The 13,328-nt window shown below is 57.4% G+C and overlaps 1 pseudogene; it reads right to left on the bottom strand.

Moving 5' to 3' along the window:
* Window positions 1-13,328, bottom strand: part of LOC144247988 (olfactory receptor 14A16-like) — a 160,385-nt pseudogene that overhangs the window by 34,354 nt on the left and 112,703 nt on the right.

Here is a 13,328-nt window from a genome sequence, read left to right as displayed (position 1 = left end):
GCTGAGATACCCTGAGAGGAGCCCAGGGCTCCTTGCTCCTCTCTGCTGGCCCGTGAGTGTCTGTCTGCTCTCGGGATGGCCCTGGCTGTGTCAGGGCTGCTGCGTGGGCACGAGACAGCCGGTCCTGTCCCGCTGGGTCCCAGCAGTGCCTGGCAGCCGTCCTGCATCCATGTCAGGATGCCGGCCAAGAGAGGCCCTGGAAGCTGAGGCAGCTGATTTCAAGCTTTTGCAGGTGCCAACAGGTCAGGGCCAACAGTGTTCCCTCTGAATTCCCGAGGGGCTTCCCCAGAGCTGCCTGATGCCACCCACTCCTTGTGGCACCAGTTGCTTTCCTGTGGAAGGTTCTACCTTCCCCAAGAGCACAGAGGGAGCTGGAGATAGACCTTGCCAGGCTGCTCTCTCTCCTTTACCAGCAGCCCTGGGTGGGCAGAGTAGTCCCAGCTGAGAGCAGATGTGCCAATGGAAGAGCCATGCACGGGAAGGCTCGGTGGGAAGGATGATCCAGGATCCATAGGCCTGGCAGCCTGAGCTTGCTGCCGGGGAAGGCCTTGGAGCAGATCCTCCTGAGTGCCATCCCACAGCACGTGCAGGGAAACAGGGGGTCTGCTGGAGGGTGGGAAAGCTCTGCAGAGAGACGGGGACAGCTGGGGGTCCTGGCGGGATGTTGAGGGCTTCTGTGTGGTGTTTGCAGGGTGTTGGTGTTGGAGGTGTGTTGGGGAAGGAGCTGTCTGGGAGGTGAGAGGTCTAGGCTGGAATTTGAGTCAGTTTGAAGGCAGCATCTGTGGTTTGGCATAGTTTTGCTTATAGAGTGCAGAAAGAATACCTGTGACTGTTTCTGTTCATGGTCCTGATTCTGCTGCAGGGAACAAGAGGGGAGAGCTGTACTTTATTGGCCACTTAGATCTCTATAACAGGGCAGGGTTAACCATTTTGCCATCTACTAATTGTTGCCAGCAGTTGCTCCAGGTGCTCCTGCCAACAGCCCCTGCAGGCAGGAGCACAGCCCCCAGTGCCCATGGGTTTGGCTCCCTCTGGCACAGAAGCCCCCAGGGGCAGAGGTCTCTGGGGCAGGACACGGCACCAGCCCTGCCAGGGCTCGGGGGTGGCAGGTCTGCTTGGGCAGGGACTCTGCCTCACCTGCTGGTGTCAGCGCTCCCCGGGCCCCAGGGCTCAGACCAGCATTCCTGCCCTGGCCCACAGTTCCTTGTGTGTGCCACACCCGCGGGTTTGGGATGGCCAAGGGCCGGGACGTGTCCCAAGGAGGCTGTACCAGCTTCCATGGAAGGCCCCGTGCCCTTCCCAGCACGGCTGCATCGGCAGCCCTGGGGGCTCCTTCTGCTGCCCTGAGCCCACAAAGCAGGGCAGCGTTTGCTGATGGTTTGAGCCATTCCTGAAGATCCTGTTGGGCTGTCTCAGACACTTGGGGCCAGGGATTCCTTCCAACCTGGGCCACTTTGGGTGGGCAGGGGGCAGCCCCAGGGCAGTGTTTCCAAGGGCCCTTTGTGACACATGCAGCATGGAATGGAGCCAGGTGTCCAAGGGCCCTTTGTGACACATGGTGACATAGGAGCTGGAAGTGGCAAGAGCATGCCACAGTGCTCGGAGCAGGTGACGGGACAGGACGGGACAGAGCGGAGCCGTGAGGAGCCCCCGCACAGTCCGCTCGTTCCTGTCCGACCCGGAGCTTTTCTGAGGCATTGTTCCTGCAGCTGACCTCGAGGCCAGAGCACAGGACTCGGTGACCTGTGGCCTTCCGAGGCTTCAATTCTGCAGGTGCCCTTGAGGGCAGACCGTGGGACTTGGTGCCCCAGAGTTTTCCAAGGCATCTCTCCTGAGGGTAGCCAGACATCCGGTCAGTGAGATGGGGCAGGGAGTCCTGAGCTTGCCCAGTCTGGCCTGGATGGAGGAGGAATACGGCGGCCCTGCAGCTGCCGCAGCACAGGAGACTGAAGAGGTCATGCCGTTCCATCCACCGCAGGAGGGTGAGTGGCAGAGCCAGGCCTCAGGGCTGGTGCCTTCAGCCAGCTTGGCCCCATCCCATCCCATCCCATCCCATCCCATCCCATCCCATCCCATCCCATCCCATCTCCTGGGGACGTGCCCACGGACAGGACAGAAGAGGGGCCCGGGCAGACACCCCGCAGTGGCCGTGCTCCATCCACCTGGGGCATCCCGGGGCTGTCCCTGCCTGGGGACCGCAGGGCTGGGCTGTGTTCTCCGGCCTCTCCTGCAGCCCCTCAGCTCGGGCTGCGCTCGCTCTTTGCCAGATGCAGCCCTGGACCAGACACAAGAGCAGAAACCCGCCCATGGCCGCTTCCGCAGAACAGCGCAGGTACCTGCAGCCATCCCCACCTGGGCTGGGCCTGCTGGCACTGCTCAGCCCAGCAGCACGCCTGGAGCTCTCCATGGCTTCTTGCCCTTCTCCTACAGCTCGTTTGCAAATTCATCAAGAGAATTCGGCAGGAAGAAACCACCATGGGCACAGGCCTCAGAGCATATTCACGCATCTTCAAAACTAAGACCTGTGCTGGCCTGCTGAATATGCTGGTAGAGGAGGGGTTTTTCAATCCAAAGCAAGTAAGCAGCCTGTGGCCAGGGTTTGAGCCTCCCAGGAATTACTTGGCCTCCCAAGCCACTAGTGCTGTCCCCTGTGAGCCTCTGAGGCCATGCCAGTGTGGTGACAACAGAAGCACTTGTCTGGGGAAGCTGGGGACATTCCTCCCTCTGGCAGCTTTCCAAGTCTCCCTGTGCCTTCTCCAGGTGCCTGCCATGGTGAGGTACATCCACCAGTGGCTCGAGGCCAACCAGTTTGCTGAGCGCAAGCTGAACAGGACCCTGCTGAACCTCACCTTAGACCAGCCCGCTGATGTAGTAATGACGCTCCTGCGTGTGGCCCCATCCTGTGACAGGTATGGGGCCCACCTGTCCAGAGGGCTCAGGGCTCACCCCAACCCATCGCCCTGTACAGCCTGTGCCATGTGTCTGACCAACAGAGATTTCCAGGGCCCTCTGGATGCTCCCTCTGCCAGCCCTGGCACATTAGGCCTGAGCCTGCTGCCATGATCCCTCACTGCCCATCAGGGCCTGTCCCCACAGGGCTGGGCTGCTTGTGGCCCACAGGGCTGCAGAGCCGGCAGCCAGCTCAGGTCCCCACTGCTGCCCAGACCACAGTGCTGTGTCCTAGACTCCCCTGAGACAGAGCCCTAACCCCGCAGAGCTGCTTTGACCATGTGGAAGACCATCATGTGCCCGTCCTGGACTGCGGAGCTGGTGCAGCAGATACTCCTGAATGTGCTGGGGAGCTGGCCAGAGCACAGCACGTGCACCTCCGATGGGGACAAAACGGGTGTCTTTGCCCTGGCTGTGAGTTTCTGCCTCTGCTAGCCCCAAGGCCACCTCTCCATCCTCCCTCCCCCACTGCGTCTCCCTGCCTCAGGCGCTGGGCTGAAACCTGGCCTCGGGGCAGCTTCAGTGCCACCAGGCCTGGTGCTCCCCCTGTGTCTCTCTGGGCCTCTCCCTGCCACGCTCGGGCCCTGTCACACGGACACCTTGGCACTGAGCGCTGTATTGGGGGGCTTTGTCCTTTGCAGGCAACTGTGGTGATGTGGAAGATCCTCCAGCGGCCCTGTGTCCCACGTATGGTGATCGTGTATTTCCCCCGCCTACTTGTCCATCTGCTCTTCCAAGTGTTCTTCAGCACTCTGGATATGCCAGAGGAGGTCAATACATTCTGGAAGGGATGTCAGCAGCAATATAGCCTTGACACCAGCCCCAACAGGTGCTCCATCCCAGTTCTCCTGTCCTTGCCAAATCCCTGGGCAGGAGCCAGTGCTCCCAGTGTGACCTGGGCTTTGCTCTGCACTCAGGTTTGCAGTGAGGACCCTGAAGTCCCTGCTCTGCCAAATGCAGCACGAGGATGTGGTGGTGGCAATGGAACGCAAGTGTGGCTGGGACACGCTGCTCTGTGCTGACACCCACCATTATGCCGTGGGTCTGCTGGCCAGGTGAGACCCCCTTCACACTGCTGCCTCTGACATTTGTGCTCTGTTCCTGGGGTGCCCCACACAGTCCCCGTGGTCACGGGCCAGAAGGCCTTGTCACCAAGGGACAGCCAAGCAGACTGGAAAAGGCTGGGAGAGGCGGGTGCCCACAAGGAGCCGCCTCCCAAATAGCCCAGGGGCCCTTGCAGGATGCTGGGGAAAGACCAGACCTCTGTGAGTAAGTCCTGGGAGAGGTTTGTCCCCCTGGCCCACAGTCTTGGTTACTTTGTCTCCTGCCAGGGAGATGTCCTGTGTCTCCATCCCCTTGTACTCTGAGATCGCTCACTACCTGCTCCAGCTGCTCAGCACACAGGAGCCACGCTGGGAGCTGGCCTCCCTGGCGTTCCTTGTGGAGGTGAGCCTGTTGGCCAGCGCTGCCTCGCTCAGCTGCCTCCCAGCTCTCTGCCCTCTCATAGCCGCAGCTGCCTGGGACGGTGCCCACGCCCTGTGCTGCTGCCTGGGCTCAGCCCTGTGCAGTTCTGGGCTCCTGCCGGCTGGTCCCCTGTCACTGCCCTGTGCCTTTCAGGTCCTCAAGTACCTGAACTTGAGTGCATGCAGTGCTAACAGAGTCCTGCAAATCTTGTCAAGGCACCTGCGGAGTGAGTGCAAGGAGAGGCGTCACCTGGCACTCAGGGCCCTTCTCCAGCTCATCAACGATCCCTTGATGGTGAGAAGGGGGCAGGGGCTGAGGCTGTGCTCCAAAATGCAGTCTCTTGGGCTTGGCTGGGCTTTGGGCACTGGGCCAGGAGCTCCCAGCTCTCCTGCCTCCCGCTTCAGCTGCCCAAGTGCAACAGCCCTTTGGCCTCTAGGCCCTGCGGCAGCAGGATGGCGTTTCACAAACTTGTGTTCCTCACAGAGAGAAAAAATGTGGAGCCTGACTGAAAGTCTTGTGGAGCTCCTGTGGGATGCGGATGGAGAGATAGTTAGCATGACAGCCATGCTCCTCAACTTTATCATCTTGGACAAGGACATGCTCATACCCAGCCCCATCGCACTGCAGCTGGCTAAGGTGCTCCTGCCACTCCTTGACCACGTAAGGCTCACTGCCCCCAGACACGGCCACTGGCTGCTGCCCAGACACTTTGTGCCCTCTGGATTTGCAGGCCTGCACCAAGCTGAGCCTCATGCAGCCGATGCTGAGGTCTTTTTTTCTTCCCTTCATACAGGACAATAGCCAGGTGCAGCTGCTCTCATTACTGCTCTTTCAAACAGTGGTGACACTTCCACAGGAAAAGGAAAACGAATCCCTGAAGGCACACGTGCTCCAGAGCCTGCTGCCACTCTTTTTCCACTGCCATGATGAGAACCAGCGAGTGGCAGAGGTGAGGACTCACGGGCGGCTGCTGTTCCCCTGGGAGGGGGCTCGGCTGCCTCTTGCCCTGGTGCCTGGTGGGCTGCAGCCTCCTCCAGCCTTGGCACAGGAACACAGGTCCTGTGTCCTGGGCTGTGGGGCTATCTCCGCGTCTCTGCTGCTCTCCAGGCTTCTCAGGAAACACTGCTTTGTGTGGCCAAGTTCCTGAAGAGGAGGCATCTTGAAAAATGTGTAAAGAAGGAGAAACTGTGGAGGTTCATTGAGATCCTGGTAAGGAGGGCCGGGAAGCCACAGCCCCAGCCTGGAGCAGCCCCTGAGCGCGGTGCTCGGTGTGCGGGCTGGCAGCTGTGCCCCTGCCCGCTGCTGCAGCCCGAGGCCGCGCGGGCTCTGCTCCAGGCTCCTGCGGCCCCAGCCGGGTGCCCATGGAGCCCCGGCCCGGGGGGCTGCGGGGCCAACCCTTCCCTCCTGCCGCTCTCTCCAGCTGGCAGAGGACAGCAGCAGCGTGGCCGAGCACCTGCGCCGGGCCCTGCCCTACCTGCAGAGCCCACAGGAGCCCCTGCGAGAGGCGGCCGTCAGGTTCATGGGTGAGCCACGAGCCGGGCCAGGAGGGCGTGTGGGCACAGGGCTGGCGGCGCCGCTGGCAGGGAGCTGTGCCCTGGGCCTGACAGGCTCTGTGTTCCCAGGGACGGCCGGGCGGCACCTGAGAGGGAGGAAGGAAGAGCTCCAGCTCATCTGTGAGGGTGAGTGAGGGCAGCGGGCTGCCAGTGAGGGCTGGCGGGGGAGCTGCGAGCCCTGCCCCGGCTGTGGAGGGCTCTGCTCCCTGTGCGGACCAGGGCCGGCGTGGACAGAGCACACAGAGCTTTCAGGGCACCTGGGGGATTCGTGGCCAGCAGCTTCGGGCTGATCCAGCTGGTCCCTGTTCCCTGCTGGCCATGGCCAGAGCCGGCTGGGATGGCCCTGGCACAGAATCCCCTCAGGTCCCCTCAGATGCGGGAACTGACCCTGGCTCTGTTCCTCTCTCTTTCAGCCCTTGAAGGCATGGCCAATGACATCAGTGTTACCGTCGCAAGCCTGGCAATTCAAACATTGTATGTCCTCCAGGAAGCAGAGAGAGCTCCATATTCCATCTTTGATAACCTGCAGGATCGGCTCCGCAGGGCATGGAGGAGACGGCCTCGTCTGTCGGGGCTCGGCTGGCGGTGCTGCTGGAGCCCTGCAGAGAGCTGATCCCAGAGGCTCTGTCTGCTGGGGCCATCTGAGCCAGCAGGAATGTTTCATTTCTTCAAGACTGTTCTTTCCTTCTTTTTGTTTTTCTTTAGCATATAAATATAGGATGTGTTGTAATAGACAGATTCCCAGGATCTTTCTTTGGCTGCTCAGGCTCTGCAGGGCCTAGGGGAAGAGGGAGAAAAGGGTTCCTGGGCTCAGCAAGCTGCCCAGGCATGCAGGGTTGCAGGGAACATGGCCAGAAGCCCCTTGGCCTTTGGTGGCTCTGCTGAAGCCTTTGTGCTGTCCACAGAGCAGATGGGCAGGGGCTGGAGCTGTGGGGATCTCTGTGAGAGCGGTGCCTGGAGATGGCCACAAGCCCTGTCCCAGGCAGGAAGCGCCATCCGTGTCCTCCTGCCCGTGTGTTGCTGGCTGGATTGCTGAGGGCTCCCAGGTGCCTCTTGCTGGGGCTCCTCTGGAGCTCCTGTGGGGCTGCGGCGCTGCTGCCGGGCAGGTTGGCCGGGCTGGGGAGATCCTGAGGGGACGGGGCCACGAAGGGATGAGGGGCTGTGGGAGCCCTGACAGGACGAGGCAGTGGGAAGGCACGGGGGGAATGTGTAAGGGAGTGGGTAACGTTGGCTCGGGGAGGAAAGTGGTTGGAGCCAAAGAGACCACTCACCCCGATGTTCATGTGGCAAACAGAGCACGTTTATTCTCAAGACCTTTCTTCTAAAGGGCCTTTGAAAACCCAGTCTGGATGATTTCACTGATCTGATCTCTGTGCCCCTTCAGATTCTGGGCTGGGCAATGCCTGCAGCCTTGGGAGAGATGTGATGGGCCAGGCCCCTGTCAGTCAAACCAGGGCTGGTACATTCACCCCATACAAGCCAGCCTGCATGGTGACACACGGCAACAGAGTGCGAGGCACAGCTCCGGGAGCTCCCCGTGAACCTCAGCTCTGGGACCACTGTCTGCCCCAAGCTTCAGAGGCTGCAGTGGGAGCCTGGCTGGGCTCTGCCCTGAGGCCATCCTGCAGGGACAGCTGCAAACCGCCTGCAGCTTTGGGAATGTCATTAGTGCCTATGGTGGGGGGGAAGCTGCAAGTCCTTGACTGCTGTTTTGTGTTGCTGAGAAGAGAAGGACATCTCGGAACTGGGGATGCTGTATTTGAGGTCAAGCGAGCAACTTTGTGGTGGGGGAGCTGCGTGGGCCAAAAGGACCCAGGGGTGCTGGTTAAGAGCAGCTGAAGTTGGGCCAGCGACTGCCCAGGTGGCCAAGAAGGCCAAGGATGCCCTGGCCTGTGTCAGCAGCAGTGGGGCTGCAGGAGCAGGGCAGTGACCATCCCCCTGGGCTGGGCAGCTCTGCAGCCATAGCTGGGAGTGCTGTGTCCACTTGTGGGCCCCTCTGAAACAGAAAGTCCTTGAGGGGCTGAAGCGTGTGCAGAGAAGGACACGGGAGCTGGGGAAGGCTGTGGAGCGCAAGGCCAAGGAGGAGGTGCTGAGGGAGCTTTAGCCTGGACAACGGGAGGCTCATGAGGGACCTTCAGATCCACAGATCCATACATGACAGTGCTCACCACAAGGGCTGTTTCCCTGCCAAACATGCCTCACTGCATCCAAGTGCTTTAGCCACCTGAGGAGGGGACACTTCCAACTTGTAGATTGTTGGTTTGCTAGGAGGAGAAGCCCCACTCATTTTCTCTCTTTCCAGCAAGTAAAGAGTCTCCTGCACAAACTTTCCTGCCCTTTTCGTGCACTGCATGTGATTCTGATCCAGTTTGAGTTTTCCTTTTCTGCCACAGCAATAACAAAGTCCGTGCTGGCTATCTCCTGCTTTTCCATTTCAGAGTTTTCAAGAGCTAAAAGCTGCATTGTGCAGAGGCACCGTTGCTTGCTGATGGTAGCCAGGGAGGACTATCAAATTCATAGAGTGAATCAAATAGAGTTCTGTTGAGTTAGCCCATTTTAATATGGTCGGAGAGACTTAGAGTCCCATCGCTAACAAAGTCACTGATTTCTCCTTGGAAGTGGTGTTTGTGGATGCGAGGAGGAACGAGGTTATAAATGAGAGGTAACAGCCTGTCCCTCATGCTTCTCTCTTGCCGCAGATGGCAGAAGGAACAGCGGTTTCTGCCCCAGCTCCCTCTGCTCCTGGAGAAGAGGCCAAAGAGGGGCAAAATGAGCAAGATGACCACAAGCTGGCAGCTGTGGCAGCAGCAGAGCCAGATGGTTCCAAGACAGTTGTGGAAAAAATGACGGGAGACAAGTCCATTCTATAATGTCAACAAGTCTCAGTTTATTCCAAGCACGCATGTAGTTATACCCGTTATAATGAAGCTCATGCATATTACAAAACTTAGGCTCATCATTGGTGTATCAAAAACAGGTCAACCCTGCCTTTGGCGCTTTCTAAGCTTGCTTTGTTTTCCCTTACATTTATCTTTTTGCTGACCATTCTACTGTTGGGGACCAGCTTACCCAAGGACATAAGATATTGTTGCTACATCTGCTATTGCTGCACTATGCAATTTTCAGCTACTGCTTCACTAACTGCACGTAGTCATGTCCTTTCTCACGAAGCCATTCATCCACAAAACTCTCCACACTGCACCAATGGTGGTGGGTTGTTTTCACTTCAGAACCAATGGATTTGGTCCTTGCAGAGCTCTGTATAAAAGAGCAGTGCATTTTGAATTAACCAGAGTTTACTCTCAACAGCCTTCTGAGTCAGAGCCTCTTAATTCCCGTCCTGCCTCAACAGCGACAAAGACCCTTCAGGGCTGGGCCCAGGTCAGTGAAATCTATTGCTGATCTGGACAAGGCCATCGAGGGCACCCTCAGGCAGTTCCAGGTGAGCCCAGGCTGGGTGGAGTGTGGCTGTGCTGGAGGGCAGGAAGCTCTGCAGAGGGATCTGGACAGGCTGGAGCCATGGGCCCAGGACAATGGGTTGAGGTTCACCAAGGCCAAGGGCCAGGTCCTGCCCTGGGCTCACAACCACCCCAAATCCCTGTCTGTGCCCTGCCCCTGATCCTCACAGCCTGTCCTGTTTCCTTCATCCCTGCATTGCCAGGGACTTTCTGGGACAAGGGAGCTCTGCTCTGGGGATGGAGGGAGCTCCAAGTACCACGACTGGAGTGGGAACCACAAATCATCAGGTTTGTGTCCTTTGGGAGTCAGGAACTGGTGAGACTCAGAGGCACAGAAAGTTTCTCTTCATGCCAACAGACCATGGTAGAACAGGACACAATTTAATAACAATCACGCTCTTCCCTGAGCTATGTGCAACATCCCAGCAGCATCTGATGAGTCCACCATCCACAAGTGATTTCCATACTAAAACTGATTTTAGACTTACATGGTTCTCTGATAGATATAAACACAGTTAAGTTCTTGCATCAGGATGCTCATCCTGGAGTGGGGGCAAAAGAGCTCAAACAATTCCTGATTTGCAAAGCTGTCAGTGGTGGATGGAGAAGGGAGGTCAGGATGCTTTTGGTGTTGAGGAAATGCTGAAACAAATCTGATTCATTTCATCATCTTCTGTCCTGGCTGATCTTCCCTGTTTCCCCTTCCACCCATTGGCTTTTGTCTCCCACCAGGCCCCCGGTGAAGAGCCTGGCTCTGTGTTCTCCATCCCCTCCTCGCTGGCACTGCCAGGCTGGGATGAGGAGCCTCTCAGCCTTCCCTGCTCCGGGCTGGACAAGCCCAGCTCCCTCAGCCTCTGCTCACAGCCCAAGGGCTCCAGCCCCACCTTGGAGGCCCTTCCCTAGCCCTGCTCCAGCTGCCAGACATCTTTCCTGCCCTGGGGAACTCAACTCAGGCCACAGGGACTTGGATAATCCACATCCTTGATGTCCTGGTCACACAGCCCTGGCCCCTTGTCTCCATGTCAGACTCTGGGGTGGATCCTATGGAACATCCTTGGGTGGAGGCTGTCGCTCCAGGGGGACTGGGGGGATACCGGGGGACAGGGACCCCGCTGGGCATGAACAGCATTGGACTTGTTGGGAGAAACTGTGAGGGGGGGCTGGGGCGGAGTGACCAACCCAGTGACCTCACAGAGCCCTCCTGGGATGTCACACAGCCCCTCTGGGATGTCTCAGCCTGCTCTGAGATGTCACAGCCAGATCTCTAATGTCACACAGCTGGTCTCTGATGTCACTCTGTGATATCATAGTCTGCTGTTATGTCACAGCCTGTTATCTGATGTCACAGAGACAGTCAATGATGCTGTAGTTGCTTGATGCCCACTCTGTGATGTCACAGTCCACTCTGTGACCTCATGTCACCAGATGATGAATTGTCTCCACCAGGTGAGCTGACAACTGGAGCTTGTTCTCCAACTCCCCAGGCCTATGGAAACCACACAATGCCAACTGTGGGAGAAGGGGAACTGGAAGTTCACCAGCCTCAGTGTCCTGCCAGCTCAGCCAGGCCCACGGGAACATTGGGGTCCACGACCACCAGGGACCACCAGGGAAGATCCCCAGGACAGAAGACAGCATGGGTAATGGGGAGAGGAAATATGTTAATGATTCTGGAAAAATGATTATCAGATGTGTGTTTAGTCCAGGACAATCAATGAATATGTGTGCAAAATACAGAACATGAACAGAAACTTTCCTGTACTCCGCAAGCTCGGCTTTGGGAGGAGCTATCCCCCGTGCACCCAGCTGAATAAAGAATGCTGCTTCTTAATGCTGCACTGGTGTTAAGGAGTTTTCTGGTTTTTTTACCGATATTTTTAAGGGAAAAAGCCCTTAAAAACAAAGGGGTCAGGAACAAAGGGCACATTTTGAGAAAGTAATCTTAAGGGGGAAGGAGCAGCCTGTCCCAGTGTGGCAAAATATGAGCTGGTGTGGAAAATGACTGTCCTAGCTGCCCATGGAGCTTTTGTGGGAACTCAGGGGAAAGAAGAGGGTGCATCAACTTTGGACAGAAGGTCAGGCAACTTAGCAAGCGTTTAAGGATATTGTTAGGTCATGCAGGAAAAAAGAGGAAAGAGGTGAAATCTCAATAATAGATTAACCTGGCCACTTCTGTGAAAAATATTAGATAAGTTTTCTACAAATAACTCAGTTGCAATTTATGGGATAATGAGAACCTCCACTCTTTATTGGATGCAGTGGAAAATATAGTAGCTAAAGATAAGGAATAGGCCAAGCTCCTTAACATCTTGTTTCTTTTAATTTTCAATATTAGGATAGGCTGTTCTCAGGACAAGAGCTCTCCTGAGCTGGTAGATGGGCACAGGAAGCAGAACAGCCCCCTGTAATCCAGGAGGAAGCAGCTGGTGACCTGCTGAGCCACTCAAATGCTCACAGGTGTATGGGATCAGATGGGATCCATCCTAGGGGGATGAGGGAGCTGGTGGATGAGCTCCCCAAGCTGCTCCCCATCATTTACCATCAGTGCTGGCTCAGCAGGGAGGTCCCAGAGCACTGGAGGTGCCAGTGTGAGCCCATCCCCAAGAAGGGCTGGAAGGAGGATCTGGGGAGCTCCAGGCCTGTCAGCCTGACCTCGGTGCCTGGCAAGATTATGGAACAGATCACCTTGAGAGCCACCACAGGGCACCCACAGGATGGCCGAGGGGTCAGAGCCAGCCAGCGTGGATTTAAGAGGGGCAGGTCCTGCCTGAGCAACCTGATCTCCTTTTATGACCAGGTGACCCACCTGTGGATGTGGGAAAGGCTGTGGATGTGTCCATCTGGACTTCAGCAAAGCCTTGGACACTGTCTCTGACAGCATTCCCTGGAAAAGCTGTAGCCCACGGCTTGGGCAGGTTCCCTCCTGGCTGGGAGATGGAAGAGCTGGCTGGAAGCTGGGCCCAGAGAGGGGTGGGGATGGTGCTGCACCCAGCTGGTGTCCAGTCCCTGGTGCTGTCCCCCAGGGATCTGTGTTGGGCCCAGTCCTGTTTAACATCTTCATTGATGATCTGGGGGAGGGGATCGAGCCCACCATCCCCAAATTTGCAGGTGACACCAAGCTGGGTGTGAGTGTGGATCTGCTGGAGGGCAGGACAAGAAGACACAGCCTCCAGCTGCACCAGGGGAGGTTTAGGCTGGGCAAGAGGAAGAAGTTCTTCACAGAAAGGGTGAGTGGGCATTGGAATGGGCAGGCCAGGGAGGGAGGTGGCAGAGTCACTGTCCCTCTCCAGTGGCACTCAGTGGCATGTCTGGGTGACAAGGCGGTATTAGGGCATTGGTTAGACTTGATGATTCCAAAGGTCTTTTCCAGCCTATTTGATTCTGTCATTCTGTGATGATTGGGACACTCTGGGGCCATTGTGACACTGCAGGGCCTTGTGGAACTAAGAGGACCAAGGTGACACTGTGCAGCCCCATAGAACCAGGGCTCCATTGTGGTGCTCTGGGGCCCAATGGAACCAGGGAGTCCCCGTGACACTGGGTCCTGGTGGAACCACAGAGGCCATGGTGACACTGTGGGGCCTCGTGGAAACAAGGAGTCCATTGTGACACTGAGGGAACTTGTGGAAGCACAGAGAGCATTGTGACAGTGTGGGACCTCATGTGACCATGGGGCCTTTGTGGCACCCTGGGGCCCCATGGAACCAAGGGGCCCCTGTGAAACTGCAGCACCAATGAGAACATTGTGACACTGTGAAGCCCCATGGAACCAAGGAGTCCATTGTCACATTTTGAGGCCCCATGGAACCAAGGAGACCAGTGTGACAGTGTAGGGCCTGGTGTAACCAAAGGGACATTGTGACACTGAGGGGCCCCTTGGAACCAAGGACATCTTTGCAGATGA

This window comes from Lonchura striata, chromosome 37 (assembly GCF_046129695.1).
Source record: "Lonchura striata isolate bLonStr1 chromosome 37, bLonStr1.mat, whole genome shotgun sequence".
In the NCBI taxonomy this organism is placed as follows: Eukaryota; Metazoa; Chordata; class Aves; order Passeriformes; family Estrildidae; genus Lonchura; species Lonchura striata.
This window is presented reverse-complemented; position numbering and strand designations above follow the sequence as displayed.